General features: G+C 36.7%; 1 protein-coding gene across 16 annotated transcripts in view; it reads left to right on the forward strand.

Moving 5' to 3' along the window:
* The window catches only part of ZBTB20 (zinc finger and BTB domain containing 20), an 845365-nt gene that overhangs the window by 433820 nt on the left and 391746 nt on the right, over nt 1–19799 (forward strand). For 4 of the 16 annotated variants that reach the window (XM_033211195.1, XM_033211194.1, XM_033211190.1 and 1 more), the window contains one exon: nt 715–784. The exons of the other annotated variants lie outside the window; for them this stretch is intronic. The gene's annotated coding sequence lies outside the window, so the exon portion shown is untranslated. The remainder of the gene's footprint in view (nt 1–714; nt 785–19799) is intronic. 16 annotated transcript variants of the gene reach the window in all.

Below are 19799 nucleotides of genomic sequence, written 5' to 3' on the forward strand. Positions count from 1 at the left end.
ATTTGCATAATGCCTGCCATTAATTATTGTGAGACTAATGCAGTTGTTGATATTTTTAGGGCACAGTGGTACAGCCTGCACCTTGTATAATGTCATTCTGAAAACATTGGTAGTTAATAGGTGCCACAACATTGCACAAATGGAAAAGAAGATGATGAAGAAGAAGGGGACACAATGGAACAGGCTGTGATCTTTATTTAGCTTTTTTTTTTTTTTTTCCTGAAATGCTTGGTGAGAGAAGACTATAAAAGGAAGCGAATAGAGCAGGAAGCTGTGACATCCAAGAGAACAAAGGGATTGAAAAGCAGAGGTTTTCTATTTAGGCTGAAATAGTGTAACCTGGGCTCCAGCCAGTTTAATGGAGGAAGTCATGTCTCCTCTGTTTTGGCTTACCTACGTAACCAAAGCCTTGAGCAGAATGTAGAGTTGGGCTTTTTAAAACCATCAGTTAAAACAAGGTTTTGCTCTGAAACACGTTCAACTCATGGAAGAATTATCTTAGCGGGGCACTTGGCCAAAGTTAAGAGGACACACCATGGTTTCATGGAAGAGAAAGCTGAAGACTATGATTTTCAGATTTTGATTAATCACTCATCTGTACTTCACTTATTTCAGTGTTTCTGTCTAGGGTGATAGCTTTCCTTTCCTGCAAAAAGCAGAGGAATATAGTAGTAGTATATTAGAGTGACATTTTTTTCTCTCCATTCTTTGCAGTAGGTCTAACTTTTGCATCGGATTCTTTAGGGAAAACACCTACCAAGGCTTCCTATTACCTATTTCACAGGTAAGTGAAAGTCAGTTATAAAAATTCGAACAGAGATGAAACTCATTACACTGAGTCTGGGAGGCATAAATATTACAAATGTAGGTAACTGTTGATCTTTTTAGTCATGGGAGCTTAAAAAAATAGACACACATCAAATAGAATTTTTCTCCTAATTTCACTGTTTCATGTATATTATAAATTTAGATATTTCTTTTTTATCATTAAATTTAAAAGACAGAAATGGAGCCTCAAAAGTAGGTCTAGTTACTGAGACTGACCAGAGATACTTAGAAAGCAGATATTACCCTTCAATGTTCAAAGCCTGGCATTGTAATCTCTTTGGAAAATGCAGTATTTTTCAGACTCTAATCCAGATTCCAATGGCTCTTCTGTGCCCAAAGACCAATTACTATTTTGAAGCTCTCTTAAAGCCAGATGACGCTTTGAGGGGGCCATCAGGACCATAAGGAGACCACAGGGGACTGTCTCAGTTTAGTGTCTAGGCAGAATTAGGGCTGGGATAGTTCTGTAGATCTTGCCTTACTTTTGGAGTTCAATCTTCATGTGTTCAGTTTTGGAATATGTAAAAAGCCGGCATTTTCAGTTAGGAAAATTTTAATTTCTGTGTTAGGAAATTAAATTTAATTCTGCGGGGAATTACCACACTTAGGGTTGTGAAAAACAGATGAGCTCGTGCGTCAATTGAGACCCATCTCCATTGCTGCTACTCACTTTCCCTTTTCTTCTGAAGGAAAAGAAATTGTCCTAACACCCCAAATTAATGTATTTGACTATAATAAAATCAATATAAGTATACAATTTAAAAACATAAGAAGTCCAACATTGGGAGGGGAAATGAAGAGAAAATGAAACAAGGGATTTGCACTTCATATGGTATACTAGTACAGACTAATTCTTAATCATCTTATAACCTAGTAATGCCTAGTTATCTATGATATATTCTACATGTACCTGTAGATCTGACATGTAAATAAATCGGAATAACTGATATTCAACTTAGCACGTTATACCATTATTAGGGTGACCAACTTGTCCTGACTAGCCTGGAGCTTTCTCTGTTTGAACACGGAAAAGCTCACATCCATCCTCAGTCTTGGACAAACCAAGGCAATTAGTACTATAACCATGATGGATACTTGCAAGGCATATTGATTTAATAGTTACATTATATATTTTGTCATCTCTGTTGCTTCTTATATTTGAAAAGGCTTTGATTTCATGAGCAAACTGTTGTATCATTTTATTTAGTGAACAAATTGAGCCCTTTAGTGAACAAACTGAACTCTTTTTTTTTTTTTTTTTTTTCCTTGAGATGGAGTTTCACTCTTGTTGCTCAGGCTAGAGTGCAATGGCGTGATCTCAGCTCACCGCAGCCTCTGCCTCCTGGGTTCAAGGGATTCTCCTGCCTCAGCTTCCCGAGTAGCTGGGATTACAGGCATGTGCCACCACACTTGGCTGATTTTTTTGAATTTTTAGTAGAGACGAGGTTTCTCTATGTTGGTCAGGCTGGTCTCAAACTCCCGACCTCAGGTAATCAGCCTGCCTCAGCCTCCCAAGGTGCTGGGATTACAGGTGTGAGCCACCGCGCCTGGCCTGAACTCTTTTTTATAGCATTAATTTGCTAAGGAATTTTATATAACTATAAGAGAGGTTGAGTAAAGAAGTGTAGATTTTCATGCATTAAGTTTCTAGCACTTTGATCATGTATACTCTGGAAAGTAGCAGTTTCATAGTAAATAATCACCTTCAACTCTGATCCTCTGTGTTCGGGAACTAATTTTAGAGCTCAAGTCTTTCACAGAAACAGAGTAGAAATCCATATGTTAGCTGGCATGATTTTCATCACTTAACATCTGATAATCACATCAGACCAGCATTCTTTAATACTCACTGATTGCTGCCAGGACATCTAACTTCTCTATCCATTGCTTTGGAGTTTTTCTTCCTTTTACATCCGGCACCGTACTAAGAACTTGGGATACAAGATGGATAAGACATGGTCCTTCACAATGAGTTTTTCAATCTAATTTATGAAGGGAAATTGCAAGAATGAATTTTATATAGCATATGTCGTCAAAGCTTAGACATAGAAGAATAGCACTTAGAATGTTATTTACTTCATGGATTAGTTTGTTCGTCTGTTGAATAAACATTTATTGAAGCTCTACTGTCTGCTCAGCAATGTTCTTAACATTGTGGGTACGAAGATAACTATACTTGGAATTTTCACAAAATGAATAGTATAAAAGTATAGCTCACTCTTCTCCAGATTGACCGTTCACCAAGTACACGATTGCCATGTCAGCATTTGATACCAGTCTAACTTACCAGGACCAGTTGGGCTGGGAAAACATCTCCTTTATAAACTCAGTGATATCATTTTTAGTTAACTATCTAATTTGACTTACTCCTCCCAAGAAGCATATTATAAGATGTGAGCTATTGCATGTAGGTGGTTTCCCAGACTGGCCTGTGCAGTCAGATGGAAAGAATAGAGGCCTCTGGGACAATCCAGAGGAGCCTCTGCACCATGCAGAATGAAGATTTTCTATTTAAAGTTTATGTGACTGGGATGAGATTTATAAGTACTGGAATACTTTATTCATCTACTTATTCATTCAGTCATTGAATAGCTATCAAGCACCTATAATGTTTCAGACATTGTTCTAATTACTGGGGATATAGTAAGAAATTAAACAAACTTTCCTATGAAACTTGTTTTATAGTGGAAGGAGAGACAGCCAATAATTATGTAAACAAAAAAATATCATTTTAAATAATAATCAGATCTAGGAAGAAAATAATGCATAATAAGGAGGTAGAAAATAGGGATATGGCCGGGCGCGGTGGCTCAAGCCTGTAATCCCAGCACTTTGGGAGGCCGAGACGGGTGGATCACGAGGTCAGGAGATCAAGACCATCCTGGCTAACACGGTGAAACCCCGTCTCTACTAAAAATACAAAAAAACTAGCTGGGCGAGGTGGCGGGCCCCTGTAGTCCCAGCCACTGGGGAGGCTGAGGCAGGAGAATGGCGTAAACCCGGGAGGCGGAGCTTGCAGTGAGCTGAGATCCGGCCACTGCACTCCAGTCCGGGAGACAGAGCGAGACTCCGCCTCAAAAAAAAAAAAAAAAAAAAAAAAAAAAGAAAATAGGGATATATAATTTAGAAAGTGTTATTTGAAATAGGGTAGGTAGGAAAGGTCTCACTGAGCAGAAGATATTTGAGCAAATATTTAAATAATGAGAAGAACCTAAGCATGTGGTGATGAGCAGGAAGAACATTTTAGGGAAAGGGGATGGATATTATAAAGACTTTGAAGTAAGAACAACTTGGAATTTTCCAGGAAGAGCAAGAAGAAATGTGTGGCTCAAGTGGACCTAAGTCAGAATGATCATGTAGATAAGTAGGGACCAGCTCACATAGGCCATGGTAAAGACTGACAGAAAGTTATAGAGGATTCTTTAAAGCATGTATGGTCTCATTTACATATTAAAAGAGTTCCAGGGCTACACTGTGGAGAATTGTCTAACAGGGCCACGGTGATAGAGGAAGAGCATGCAGTAGTTATTGTAGTAGCCCAGTTATACGAAGGGCAATGGCGGTCAGGAGGGAATGAAAAGTGGTTCAACTCTGCATAACTTGAAGGTAGGGCTGACAAAAGCTGCTGAGGATCTCAATGTGGTTTTACATGAGAGAGACATGAGGTGTGATGAATTTCGGGTGTTTCACCTCAGTCACTGGATAAATGGCCATATCCCATGGAGTTGGGAGCTATAGGGGATTTGGAGACATGAGCAGGTTTGGGAAAGAGATAATTATGAGTTAGTATTGGAGCATGTTGAATTTGAAATTCTTTTCCAAATAAAGAGATGTAGTAGGCAGTTGGATACATGAGACAGGAGTTCACAGGAAGGATTAGGACTGGAGATTCAAACTCTGTTTTTATTTCTGCATATGTATTTTCTTTACAGCGTAAGCCTACAGGGTATGAGGAATGAACTCTGAGAATTTTTGGAGGCAAATATACATGTTCCATATTATTTGATGATGAATATGCAAGTACTGTTGTCAATTCAGTCTGTTTGTTTTAATTCCCTGATATACCTTGCAAAGAGGTACCAGCAAAACCATATGAACACTTTCTAAGGACACATATGGTTTATGATCATATTGAGATGTAAGACAAACATAAATTATTGCTTCATAATGATATAACAGTAGAAGTGGGGGAAGACACAGATTCTGTAGTTTAATGTGGGGAAAAATCAGTGTGAATTAGTAGGGAGGTGAAACTCTAACCCATTGTTGGAATTAGTGAACATTTGAACAGGTAGTAAGGAGCAGTCAGGGTTTTCAAGATATAAAGTCATAAGTAGATTGTACAAAGACATAAACTAGCTTTCTCTTTATGACGGAGCAAGGTTAGAGAATAGCATGAGCAGAGTGTATGTGTTTGTGAAGTTAAGGGAGATGAGTTTATAAAAGTTGGCTAGAGCTAAGGGTTTTGAACTTCCCCAGTAGCCCATTTATTCTCACCTCTAGTATACTTCAGAATCACATTTGGAGCTTAAAATTAAGATGCCTGGATGTTACTTCTGGAAGTCCTGATTATAGGCTATGGAAAGGCTCTAGCACTTGTATTTTCCACAGGGAGCCTGTTCCAGAACAATTTGCCCCTCCTAAAGCTGTGGTGATTTACTAGTATTAATAGTCCTATGTGAGTAGCATGTACTGGATTGATAGGTAGAGTTGTCTCTCTCTGCACCAGGAGCTCCTGGATCTTTACTCCAGTTCACTGTTAAGTATTATGGCTCGGATTTTCTCCACAATTCTGCCTAAATTTTCCTTTAGTACTAATAAACAGCCTTTCCCTGTTTTATAACTTGGAACTACCTTGGCCTTTTAAGGCTTCCTTCATTTTCTTTCTACTTTATGATCTCTTGCACAATTACCTATGGTCAAGTGTGGGTGTAGGGATGAGTAAGAACCATGAGAAGGGTGGTGTCTCTTACAAAGAACTATGAGAATGAGAAGTACCATGAAAGTGTTATGCTGCAGGCCTAAGTAATGTAACTAATTAATACTATGGAGGCTGAATTGAAAGCAAAATATAGGACTTAAAGAGAAATTGGTATTTTTTCTAAGGAGGAACCTAAGATTAAAACCACAGAGCTAATAAGATTTTTTATTTGTTTAAAAGGTAGGGTATCTTTTATAACTACATAGTCCCAAATACTTAAGATTTTAGAATGCAACACATACATCTATAAAAACAGGAGAAGGAAGACTTCTAGAGACAAAAAAGTGCCTACAGAGAGTCACTTTTATGCCTTTAGAGAAGGAAGGTTGGTATAGATGAATATTTTAAGTAATATTTTACTATAAAATAAATGTGCTTTTATTATGGAAAAGCTCAAATAAACAAAAATTATTTATAATTTCTCTACCCAGAAACAAGCACTTCTAGTGTTTTCTGGTCTTTTTCCACCTTGCGTGTACACAACTATCACTTCTTGAACAATATTTAAGTTAACAATATTTAACTTAGCAATATTTGCTTAAACGATATATTTTCCTGTACATATATTGTTGGTTATATGCCTTTTCACTTAACAGTATTCCAAAACTATTTCTTCATATAATTAAGTGGTATAGAAAATATGATTTCTTAAACTGCATAGTATTCAAGTCTAGGAATGTACTATCATTTATTTAATCAACTCTCTATTGTCAGACAAGGTTACCAGTCTTTCACAATTATGAATAATGCCATGATAAATATTCTTGCTTCTAAATCTTTGTGTAGATCTTTGAATATTTCCTTTAGATACATTCCTAGAGTTGAGATTTCTGGGTCAACAGTCTTCATATATTTTTAAGTTTTTGATGCATATTGCTAAGATGCCCTCCAAAGCATTTTGCCAGTTTTATTTTTTCGATAGTAACATCTTAAAGTTTTCTTCCAAAAGTGACTTGATTCGAAGCCATGCTGTTGCTTTTCTCTGAGTCCTTTCTGGTCCACCAGTTGTAGTGGACTTAATTTAACTCTTACCTTAAGGTTTACACTTAGAGTAACCGAAACATTTTTGTAGACATTTATGCTGCAAATGAGACAGTTTACAGAATATAAATTGACAGTGAGATTAGATTGCGTTTCTTTCTTATGCATGTTCTGTACAAGCATTCTGCTTATCCTGGATAACAAACAAATAGAAAGAAAAAAACCTTACCTCTCTTACTTGTCCTAACTGAACACTCACAATGCATTAGGCGTTTAACTGAACATGGAGGAGATGTGATTCCTGCTTTCTGAGACTTTACAGTTCCAAGAACCATGATTGATAAGGTACAATATAAATAGTGGGCTTTAGGACAATGCCCTGTGGTTAAAAGTAATTAAGTTATATGATGCAGGCAGACTACAGGATACCTGTGATGCACATGTGCAGGTGGATTGCGTGCATCAGTCTTGATATCTGTGGAATCTGAGAGATGGGAAAGGCATACTTGTTTTAACTCCAGAATAACGTAGAGAACTCAAATTCCTGCCCAGGCAAATAGGGATAAGTTGTAGACTGCAAATAGGAGATGGATTGTGGAGAGGAAAAAAAAAAATCCACTAGTTCCCACTTCTTCCACTGTGTCCTCTCCAGGGGACATTCATAGGTCAGGGTCCTTCATGTGGTAGCTTCAAGTTCCTGACATTTTCAAAACTGCTCTAGGGAAAGGGTCTGGCATGTCTATGAAGACTGTTTTCTTATGAGGACAATAGGAGAATATTTGAAATTGAGACTCTTGTGAAAAATCAGAAAGGTTGCCAGTGTACCTGACCTTCCTATTGTCTTGAAGTACTGTGGTGGACTTCGTCATGCTTAAAGGTGTGACTGGAGATAGGGAATTGCTTGACTGAGAATTAAAGAAGGAGAGCTCCTGTCCCATAGCTTAAACTGAAAAGGATTTCTAACATATATTTGGTTAGCAAAAATGGTTGTGAGTTAGTGGGACAACTGTAGCACTGATATAAAAATTCCAGATAGTCCTTCTGAATAGATATACACACATTTAGAAAATGCATTATAAATGACATATAGCAAAAATGTAAACAAGCCATTTAATAACATTGTAATGCTTGATTCTGATCTCTTAATTAAAATGTGCATAAAAGAAAACAATGGTGGAACATCTGTGTGTGTTATTGGGATAGCAGGATTTATGCTGCACCCTGGGCTTTTTGTTCGCTTCTCAGTGTGTGTGAATGTGGGTGGGTTTCCTCTTTGAGCCACAGTTACCCATGTGAGCCCCACAGGGGCTGTATTCCCACCCACCTTCTCTTGGCTGTAGTTGCACCCCCCTTTTTCCCCTCTTACTTAAAATACTGTATGTCTTGTTCTTTGCTTAAACTAAACTACTCTCATCATTTGATCTGAAAGCCGCTCTTCACCCCACCCCTCTAACCTGGAACCGTGACCTAACCCTGACTCACCCTTGTTATCTCAGCAGATGTACACAGCATTACCTAATGTTTTGACCTCAGTGAATAATCTCGAAGAGCTTTGGGGAAAGTGTGGCCCTTTGTATCTGTGACTTTGCAGCAGTTATTCCTTAGCTGGACACTGTGGGATTTAGATGTTGAAAACAGGCATTCTACTAACCCCTGCTGGTGATTTCTTTATTACTATTATTGATTTGGAGGATGTATCCCTGAACCCCATTTTGCCCAACTGTTAAATGAGGATGCCAGCAATCACAAAAAGTCAAGGGTTATTAAGTGCTTTAAAATCGTCCACTGAAAATGTTACACTGTGATATGCTTTTATTTACACTTTTACATGGAACACATGTGATCACCAAAAAGTTTGTCTTTGATTAAAACAGCATAAAAAGTACCTCACATCTTCTGTTACTCCCGGATTTATGTATCATTTATATAAGAGAAAGTCACATACAAATAGCCTTCTTAAACATATAATAATTAATATTTAATGCCCCCTTTTTATGAGGGGGACTTTGTGCTGGGATGTCTCCAATCCTCACAATGTTCCTGCAAAATAGATGGTTTTATTCTTTATTCCACAGGTGATGAAAATGAGGTTTCAGAACCGTTTAAGTGATATGCCTAAAGCTTTATTGTTAATAAATGGAAAACCTGGGATTCAAACTCAAGTCTGTCTCTCTCTTTCTCCACATCATATTCTTCCTATAATATCGTGACCTATGTGGGAGTATGGTAGCTCCCATTTCCTATAGACCATGGCTAGATGGTGTTACGAAAGAGTTAAGTAAAAGGTGCTATTTGTGACAAATGTCTGAAACTTGTTTTTATAACTAGGATTTAATTCACAAATGAAGAGTAATTATCAATATGTCACAAATGAAGAGCTACATGTATGGATCAGTATAATTTCTGTTCTTTGGCTTACGGATGCAGTATGCCCCAGGGAGTTTCACAAATCCACATGATATCTCCCTGTGCTGAGTTCTGGGTTGGCCGGCCAAAGTGTAAAATCTGTGCTGGGATGGCTCACAACTGGTTACTATCTGAAGAGATTTGTATAAAACTACCTACCTTATGTAGACTTGGTTTCTTTTCTGAATTTGTCTCTGACACTTGAGTGGGGGAAAATACCAAATTTTGATACTGGCTTTGTTGTTTTCAATAGGTGTTTGCTTTTGGAAGTGTTGTGCCGAGAGAGGAAGAAGTGGGTGTGGGTCTTTCTTCCTTTTGCTATTCTCCCTTTGCCTTCTTACGGTCCTATTTCTGATCTGATTCAGTATTATCAGTTTGCCATAATCCTTTGCAAAAGACATAAAATGTTCATAAACTGTAAGTTATTAAGGCTTTAAATCACATCACACTATCACTGGAATAATTTTTTGGGGGGAATTTTGCATATTTCAGTTCTCTAGTATAGGGCATGTGCTGCATACTAGGGATGTACCTTCTACCTGCTCTACTTCCCTTTATTTTGTTTTCCTCAGGCTGACAGAACCTCTGCTTTAAACTTGTCGTGTGTTCTGAAATGATCAAATATTAGATTTCTGAGACTATCAGGCTGTGATGGTGAGGGAAGGGTTAGTATTACATTCAAATATGTATTAAGGAAGGCATCATAGTTAAGTGGGAAAAACATGGGTCTTGAGTATTATGGGAGCTCAGCCCTTTTCCTTACTAGCTGTGTAGCTTTGAATGAGTTATTTAATTCACTAAACTAAGATTTTGAATAATAATACCTACTATATAGAGATATTATACAGATTAAATGATATAGTCCATATAGAATATTTAGAACAGTGCCTGACCCTCAGTGAATGTTGGTTGTTTACATTTCACACAGCAAGAAAAGGGAAGAATGGGAAAGAGTGGCAATTAGAAAATAATGATATTGAGTTTGAAAAAATTGTTTTCATCCTTTCAGTTAAGCATAGTAGTAGAGAGAGCATTTGTCTAGCAGGCAGAGACTTGGGTAAAACTTCCCGCTCTGCCTCCAGAAAGCTGTAAAATCTTTGCTCTTCACCTTAGTATCTCAAACTCCTCATTGTGAAAATGAGTGAGTTAGAACGCATTATCTTGATTTAGTTATATACTTTTGCCTTCAGAAGATTTTTCTCCATCTCAGAGTAATCTATGACATATCATTCAACAGTGTGTAAGTCTAAAAGGCCAACAGCCAAGTATGGCAGACAGGGCTGTTGTTAAGATATTCTTTTTCCTGTGTAACTATGTTTACGTGTGCATTTATGTTCTTTGTATATTTGTCATGTGCCTGAATATTTATACACCTGCATGGTTGTTGAAGTAAGCACACTAGCATACATTCATACATTTTTGTGGGTATGTGTGTTTATATATAACCTATATATATACAGTATGTGTGTATATATATAAATATATGTCTGTGTGTATGAGAAACAGATGCACTGTAGGCAGATAAAGCAGATAAATATAGATCCAAATAGAAGCATAAGCATATAAATATAGACGTTATATAGAGTGAAAGCAAGCAGATCAGCACCATTTCATTATTGCTTGAAATCTTTGTAATAAAGGAGTTGGAAATCAGTAACTGACATTGAAATTATTGACTGATTGACACTGTCATATCAGAAGGCACAGTGTAAGGTAAGAAAATAACCTTTCTTTCAACTTTGAGGAGAAATTAGCAGGAAGATTTATTACTGTTAATTATTTGATTTAGGAAAGTTTTTAGGTGCTGTGTAGTGTTGTGTTTTTCAAAGTACAGAAATGTCATCTCTCCTGAAAATACTGCCATACAACAAAAAATAAATAAGAAAAGCTATTCCAGTCTTGCAAAAAGATTGGCAAATGTGACACCTGGATCCCTTTTGTCCACAGGCTGTGATTTGCAACTCTCACCTATTTCTAGGTATAGACAGATGAGTTGGTTTCATTCTACAGTATTTTCTACAAGCCCCTCTGAAGTCTTTAAGAAAACTCACCTAAAGGAGATATCTCAGGCTAAAGTGACCATTGTTAAGTTATTGTCATGGGGATGCTTGCAATTGTCTTTAGTGAGTGTGTTGTGTGAGTAAAACTGGGCTTCCATCTGTTACTTTCATATCACTGTCTGTTTTTACCAGTCAAAATAATTGGTTGTGAGTTTTTGCTTTATTTTATTTTGTTTTAGTGAGAAGGGTATTGTGAGTTATTTTTAGCTAGCTAATTTACTTTTTAATGTTGCAAGTTATATCTTGCTCATGTGTTTGAATGCTATTTGGAAAAAAAAAAAAAGTAGTGCCTCCTTTTTCCCTCTCTAAACCTCATCTATTTCCCTAACAGATCTTATCTGCTCCTCAACTTTGTTGTAGGAACATTCAAAGAAGCTAAAATTTGAAGAAATTCCTTGAAATGTACAAATACAAAGCCTGCTTTTTCCCAGTACCACAAAACTGCCAAAGTTGTTTGCAATTGCTTTTTCTGCTATTAGTCTACTATTAGTCTACCATTGGTTTTCCTTACAGGGATGAGAGAAGAGGGTCCAGAATATGTGTTCCTTGTAACTTCTGCTCCAAATCAGAGTTTAGACTGGAGGAAAAAAAGGAAGGAAGGGCAAAGCAATAAAGACTTATTGAATGTTAAGGAATGTATTGGTGCTTCCTGAAGAACTGTTCATTCTTCTTCTCTCAAATCTGGCTTCAGTTACTTTGTTGTTAAGTTCTTCTCCAAATTATGGTTTTAAAATATTTTTAAAGACTGCCTTAGTGGTCTTGAGGATCACACACACACACTCTCTCTCTCTAACACACATACACACACACACACAAACTTGTGTAAGATTCATTTAAAAAACTGCATTGTGTGAATAAAATGGAGTACTTTTCAATTTATAAATTATTTTGAACAAATAATGTAATGTATAAAGTTGGCACACTTTACAGTGTTTCAGACTACAAATTTTTTAAAATTCTGTTATTTACCTGATAAGCTCTAATGTTAACTTGAACAAGTGTTTATTTATTCAAGGGTATTATAATATATCTACATAAAACGATTCAGCAAAGATTTTAGAAAAATAATCACTTGCCAAAATAACATATTAAAACTCCTTTATCTTTACACACATACACACACACACACACACACACACAATTTAGACTAAAGCACTATGTCCCATTTAGCTTAAAAAATGTCTTAGGGTTAGATTTCTGAGGGAAGTATTTATATACCCGTACTCCTCTTTTCTTGTTCTTTGTTTCCTTTTCTCCTGGTGTAGCATATTTACTGTTTAGCTTTTGCCAAGTACTTTATAATAATTACCAGAAATTTTGGCAAAGACAAAAAAATTTGTGTATGTGTATATTTGTATGTTTATATGCACATAAACACACACACACACAAACACACACATCCAGATTGAAGTGTTAATGTATTAATCATCTGATTTTTGGGGGTGGGGGGTTTGAGACAGGGTCTCGTTCTCTCGCTCAGACTGGAGTGCAGTAGCATGATCATGGCTCACTGCAGCCTTGGTCTCCTGGGCTAAATCAATCCTCAGCCTCAGCCTCAGCCTCCAGAGTAGCTGGGACTACAGTCACATGCCACCATGCTTGCTAATTTTTTTTTTGCTGTGTTTTGTAGAGGTGGGGTTCCACCATGTTGTCTAGGCTGGTCTGGAACTCCTGGGCTCAAGCCATGCACCCACCTCAGCCTCCCAAAATGACTCCCATGGTGACTATAGTCACCATGCCTAACCAATCATCTGATTGTTTTATGCATTATGTTTTAAAACTTTCTCCTAATATAAATCTTTAAAGGAATTTTTGTAAACATTCAAATGTCTGGTCTCATTTAAAGGTTTCTAGGAGATTGTGCATTTTCTTATCTAAGACAAAACATTTTCCAAATATGCATTTGGATATTTGCATATGAATAAACAGGGATTTATCAGAGCCAAGAGCAAAGCAAGAATCTCTTTTTAGGAGTCGTTTACCCTTTCTACCTCCTACTTGGAATATGAGGTAGCTCTCTCATCATTGGCGTGGAGACTTTTGTTTTTCAGTTAGATGGTTTCATATTCTGTTTCTGGTGTTGAAGTGCATTGCAGTGCATATGGGCCTGGGAGTCAAACAGATCTTAATTCAAACCTCACTTCGCCACTTTTTTAATTAGCTCTGTTTCCTTACGCAGGTTAGCTAACAGCTTTTTAACTGTGTTGCTAATCTATAAAACATGGGCCACAGCTACTTCACCACAGGTTTGTATTAAATGACATAATATTAATGGAATATATGTCATATAGTATGTATTCAATAAATACCAGTTTCCTCTGGCCTGTTAATTTTAATGTATAGCCATGATTTCCTCCCCAATCCCTCCACACCATGGTGGCATATAGCATTATACTGTAACTATCAGATATTGTAGACAATGCTAAAGAAACAGGAGCAAGGGATTTTAGAAATTATTGATTATCCAATAGTGACTCTGAGAATGAGCTTAGGAGGAAAGAAATCTAAGGAAACCATCAGAAATTCCTGTCTCCTGTAATTGTAATGTTTCCTCCAATAATAAGTTAACAAAGAGAAGTGGGAGACTTTTCAACAAAGTGTTGCTGAAAGCCTGTTCACATCAGTACAGTGGAATGGAGTGGTGTACATTAAGCCTTATGAAATAATAGGAAATCCTTTTATTGCCCATTCATATGCCAGGTTAATGTGCTTCATTCCACAGTGGATGTTGCTCACCTTGGCTCACTCTAGATTAAGCTCATTGATTAACTACCCTTTGTAGGGGAAGGGTCAGAATACCACTCTCATTGAAATTATTAAATAGTTGCTATGTGTTTTCTTGTTTAAGGAATAGGAGGGGAGAAACACCTCCCACTCTAAGATACTTGGAGCTGCATTTCAGCCTACAGTTGATCATTTTAACTGAATTACAAACCCCATAAGCATAAGGTTTATAATGGAAACACTGACCCAATCTTAATTACAATGATTTTGGCAGCAATGTCCCTGCTATCCATAGACTACTTTCTCATGTCAGAAGACTCTTTTAACCTCCTCAGAGTTCGTTTTCTGTGTAAGTACAATTTTAGTGTGCAGGTCTTTCTGACTTTTGTTTGGAATTGAGAGAGTTTGACCACATTAAGCCACTGAGATTTCTCTGGATCTCCTCCTGCTGTGCCGTACTCAGTCTCAAATATTTGTAATGTAGAACGGAAAGGAAGAAAAGGGAAACGAAAGGTGTCCTGGTGTAGTGGGAAATGAGTGGTCTGGAGATCATGAGCCTTTGCTCTCTGTCTTTGATGAGATACTTTGAAATGCTATCCCCTATATTGATAATATGGAGGTCTAGACAGCTGTAACTTTCTGTAGGGAAGCCTATAGCTTTAGGTTACTCTGTTTGTCAATATCTTACTGCAGTTTTGTTTTAAATGTAAATCAAAGGCCTATTCATTGTAATAATACTAAATTTACACTTTTTCTTCCTTTATAATTTCTGAGGATATCACATTAACAAGGAAATCATTTCTGTGAGGAACAAGAATAAATAAAAGTTTGATAAACAGATTAAAAGAGAGAAAGAAGGAAGAATATAAAGTCAGGAAGGGCCATATATGAACTAGACACAGAGTAGAAGTGAGAGGACAGGAGGCAAAGACTCTGAAGAGTCAAAAATTAAGACAAGGAAAAGGAGAAGCAACAATTTGAATAGCAGGCTCACATTTAAGATAAAAAAAAAGTATAAGATAGCTTTGAGGTGAACATTTTACATAATGTAAGAATTCCTTGTCTTATAAAAGAATCCTTTGAAATCTTCCCCTATGGCATTTAAAATAAGATTGAATTTATACAACTTTGATTTAGTCTGTGCTGTGAAAAAAACGAACTGTGAGCTTTAGATACTAGTCCCAGCTCTGCCTCAAAATATATGCCTTTGAGGAAATTAATTCTGAGCCTCAGAATCTTCATATATAAAATGAAGAAGGACAGGCAAGTTCTCATCCGCTTTTAAGAATCATGAAATGAAAGAGCACATGGAATGATCTTGTTGACATACTGCCAGGATGCTTATTGAAGGAAGTTGCTGATTCTGATTACATTAAATAGATGACCAAAGTTAGAGAGAGAGAGAAAAAAAAAAAAAAGCTCCCTGAAGGTTTTGACTAAGATCTACGTGCTTAGTCCTACAGAATTAACAAGATGGTAGCCCCGTTTTTTAAAAGAATATGGCTACTATTGCTAAACATGCTTTAAGTTGAATCTTCCACTGGAATTTTTGAGAAATTGTAGTTGCAATTATTTTTCTAAAGGTCTTATTCTCCAATTAACTGAAAGATGGCATTTCTGATTTTCTAAGCCAGAATTTTTTTTTTCTAAAAAAAAAAGAAAAAGCTGTTTAACCAAGAAAATGGAAATCAGTACATTCTTGGTTGTCCTTCTAGTAATTTAAATTTATGTAACCTAATCAAAACTCAACCTGCCTTGCCCTTAAACAAAAAGCCATAATCTCGTCCATTACTAAATGGCTATATTTGTCTCAATATTTTTTAAAAGATGAATTACGTTGCTATCCCATGACTTTCTTTAGAATGTGTCCATGGAAATTAAAGTGGACTTTTCTGTGCCCAAGACTGAAATGAAAGACAGCCCAAAAGGGCTGGTGGAAATGAACACAAAACTTTGCTGATGTTATCAGTATTATAATTTTTGTTAAGCTTTTTCCTAATAAAATGGAACTGAAGTCAGCTGACCCCTAAATAACAGCCTGATATTTCTTTTACAGTATTATTTTGTCTGCAGATTAATGATAGAGCAATATAGGCTAAGATTTCTTGTAAAACATTGGAATATATTTTTCTGAGGCCTTTCTAGTGCACTCTTTCTACAGAGATATTTCTCCCGTAATCATTTTTCAGTTTCAATAAATATTTGCTGAGTATAGAAAATGTGCCAAGCACCATGGTAAGTGCTGGATATACAACTGTGTGCATACCACCATTGGTCATTAAAGCATCTTTGAGAAGTGTATAGAGTAGGCATCGGTTTAATATTTTCTAAGCTCAGATGGCTGAAAAGAGAAGACAACTGGATGACTAGAAACCCCAACTCTTGTTCTTTCCTTTGGATAACCTCCTGTGATTTTTCCCGGTCATTATTTGCAAACACACATTGATGGAGAAACCAAGTTCCCTGCCCAGCTTTTCAGCTGATTACTAAAGAGAGCTTCTCTTTCTCTTTCTCACCTTAGTGGTTGTTCTCAGCCATAGGAGGGCACTCAGGTACAGGAAGGACCTGTACCTAGCAGCAGAAACAACTGCACCCTTTCTTTCTGGTCCAAGCTTTGGGAATTCATTACATGGCATGGGAAGCATTGAGCAGCATTCAAAGACTGAAAATGCCTGTAATCCACCCAAACAAAAGTTAAAGGCTCTCCATAGACATAAGAAATTATTTAAATTTCTTTATGAATATTGTTCCTCAGTTTAGTGTTCTTCCTCATTTTGCCTATTTCTCTTTTATTGTCCTATATTGGGCTGTTTTGTTCAGCCAAACAATTTGTGGCATGTCTGTTTTCAAAGTAAAATAGTGATCTATTTAAAGATTTCTAAATATGTTATTTATGTGTTTTTAAAGGAGATGGGTAAAATAGAATGTATTTCTCTTTGCCCTGATGATATTCCTGTGGTATATTTCAAATAATATTTTTGATTGGGTAAGCCAGTAGGACCAAAGCAATGGTGATCACAGATACAGATTCAGAAATGCATAGAGAGAATCATAAATAGATGCATATGGAGGAGTCTGACAGTTTAGTGAAATGGTTTTCAAGTAATTTGACACATTAGAACTTTCAGACATTCACCTGCCACTAATCCTTATTAGAAATAGGATTGGAATATTGAGGTCATCAGCCCAAGACCATTTTTTGTGAGAGCTGAACAATAACCAAAAGTCAGAGCTAAAGGAAATAAAAATGAACCTATTCCAGTCATTAGAACTGTTTCTCTGAATAAGCTCTTTCTTCCTCTCCTTCATTCTTTTTTTTTCCTCTCCCTATTTCTCCCTTTCTCTTTCTCCTCCCTCCCTCTCCTGCTCCTTTCTTTTTAGTGTTCTGAATTCATTAGATGGCATAGTGTAAATCAATAGTAAACGCTAACCGCCTACTCTGTACTCAGTTACGCAACATCACTTAACCGGTACACAGAGACAAAAAGGGAAAAAGCACACACAGCCTTTACATTCAAAAGCTCTTGCATAATTTTACTTTTCCACAGCCAAAAAGAAAAAAAGGAAATAACAGATGGGGAAACTTACAGTTTTTTTTTTTTTTCCCTTTTCTCAGACTGTTTAGAAGGGAGTTAGTTAACATCCATGGCCCTTTCTAGTTGCCCTAGGCTGCAGCAAAATGTCCCGTAATTGTCAGCACCTTAACTGGCTTTAAACGAGACATTGTGACCTGTATGGTGGGTTAATTTTCCAGATGATATAAGGCAACTTATTTTGAGATGTTTTGACTTCGTTTTTACTTATTTTGTGAAAAACCAACAACATTTAAAGTATGAAATGAATTTTAAAATAGAAAGAGTATAAGGAAGACGGGTGTGTGTGTGTTTGTGTGTTTTCACTTGAAATGTATCCTGATGTAATATTTATGTAAAAAAGCCAGTTATATAAACCCATCTTTCTCTTGCTTTTTACTTTAGGAACTATATAAAGCTCTAATGCTTTTTGGGTTTTTTTTTTTCTTTTTTTCTTTCTTTCTTTTTTTTTTTTTTTTTTTTTGGACAAAGTACATTCAAACCCCAAAGTCTTAATGAAAGAGAAAACATCTAGATGCTACAACAGAGACAGTTAATTCAGACTTTCTATAGAATTCATCATCTAAACAACAGTTTTATTTAAGGAGGAATAGTTTCTGTAATTCTCATTTAGAACTTTCTGTCACATTTCTCCCTGGAACACCCTTGGTTTCACTGTACTGCCTTCTTAATGTCTTTCTCTCCCTTTCTCTCTCGCTCTTTCTGTAGCCCTTCACCCCTTCCCACAACACCCCCCCCATTTCTTTCATTGGAATAACTCCCTTTCCAGCTTAAGTGGGAGCACAGTGAGATTTGTATGCAATTTATCAGTCCTTCTTCCCTGTTACAATATTTAGTTTTGCTTAACTGATTGATGTCCTCTGGGAACTAGGCATTCGTCTGATAACGGAGGTTGGAGGGATTTTTTGTTTTGTTTTGGTCTTCCTTTTTAGTTTCTGCCTATCAAGTGGTCATAAAATGGATATAAAGTGGTAGTACAGCCCTAGGCACTGTTAGGCATCTCTTAGAAGAAATTAAGTTCGGGTGTGTGAAAGGTAGTTTTGCTTGTTTTTAATACAACCAGAAAACGTGGGAGGTGGGTAGGGAGAGGATGGATGCTATCATTAGTGTGTGAGGAGGAACTATTGAAGCGCTTGATCTCCTTGTATCTCGGATCAACATCATTCTTTAAGATCATACGTTACTTCTGGATATTAAAGCCATAAGAAATTGGTTCATTTCATTTTACTCAAGAATTATTTTAACACTGTCTTATATGTTAACTATTGCAATTTAGAATTCCTTTGTATGGAAAAATCCTGTGCACAAGATAAAAATCAAAAGTTTTATTGCCCACATGTGCGGTTCTCTATTTTAATAACTGGGTGATCAAGATTATTGATTGGTGTTGGCCGGGCGCAGTGGCTCAAGCCTGTAATCCCAGCACTTTGGGAGGCCGAGATGGGCGGATCACGAGGTCAGGAGATCGAGACCATCCTGGGTAACACGGTGAAACCCAGTCTCTACTAAAAACAAATACAAAAAACTAGCCGGGCGAGGTGGCAGGCGCCTGTAGTCCCAGGTACTCGGGAGGCTGAGACAGGAGAATGGCGTAAACCCGGGAGGCGGAGCTTGCAGTGAGCTGAGAAGCGGCCACTGCACTCCAGCCCGGGCGACAGAGCGAGACTCCGTCTCAAAAAAAAAGAAAAGATTATTGGTATTGTCCCATCTCTATTTATGATGACTTGTGGAAATCTTTTCTGATCTTAATATGAATAATGACTAAGCTAGTATATATATTTAATGTATTTTATCAATACATTTCCGTTTAGCTTTATTTTCTTAACAGGATCTATAGCTCAGATAAATTTATTGCAGAGAAATAATGAAAATTGGTCAGAATATTCTCGTCTCTGACTGGGAAATCATATTCCCACATGCATTTTTTTAAGGGTTCCTCTACATGTATTATAGTTGAGTTTGGATTCCAATATGCAATTTTGCATGTAGGTGCCTGATTGTCAAAAGAAAAAAACATAAAACATTTGCACCATGTAAAGTGCATTGTTTGTGATGTAATTTTAATATGATTAACAATCTGCACAAAGCTTTTTTAAATGTGTAGTTCTGTATACAAGAAGTTATTCTGAGTACCCTAATTTTCAAATGGGTTGCTTAGATTAAAAAAAAAAAAAAAAACTTATAACACAAAAGTGAGGGAGATTTGCATTTTATTGGTTGTCAAAA

Source organism: Trachypithecus francoisi, unplaced genomic scaffold, assembly GCF_009764315.1.
Source record: "Trachypithecus francoisi isolate TF-2019V2 unplaced genomic scaffold, Tfra_2.0 Lachesis_group0, whole genome shotgun sequence".
NCBI classification, from domain to species: Eukaryota; Metazoa; Chordata; class Mammalia; order Primates; family Cercopithecidae; genus Trachypithecus; species Trachypithecus francoisi.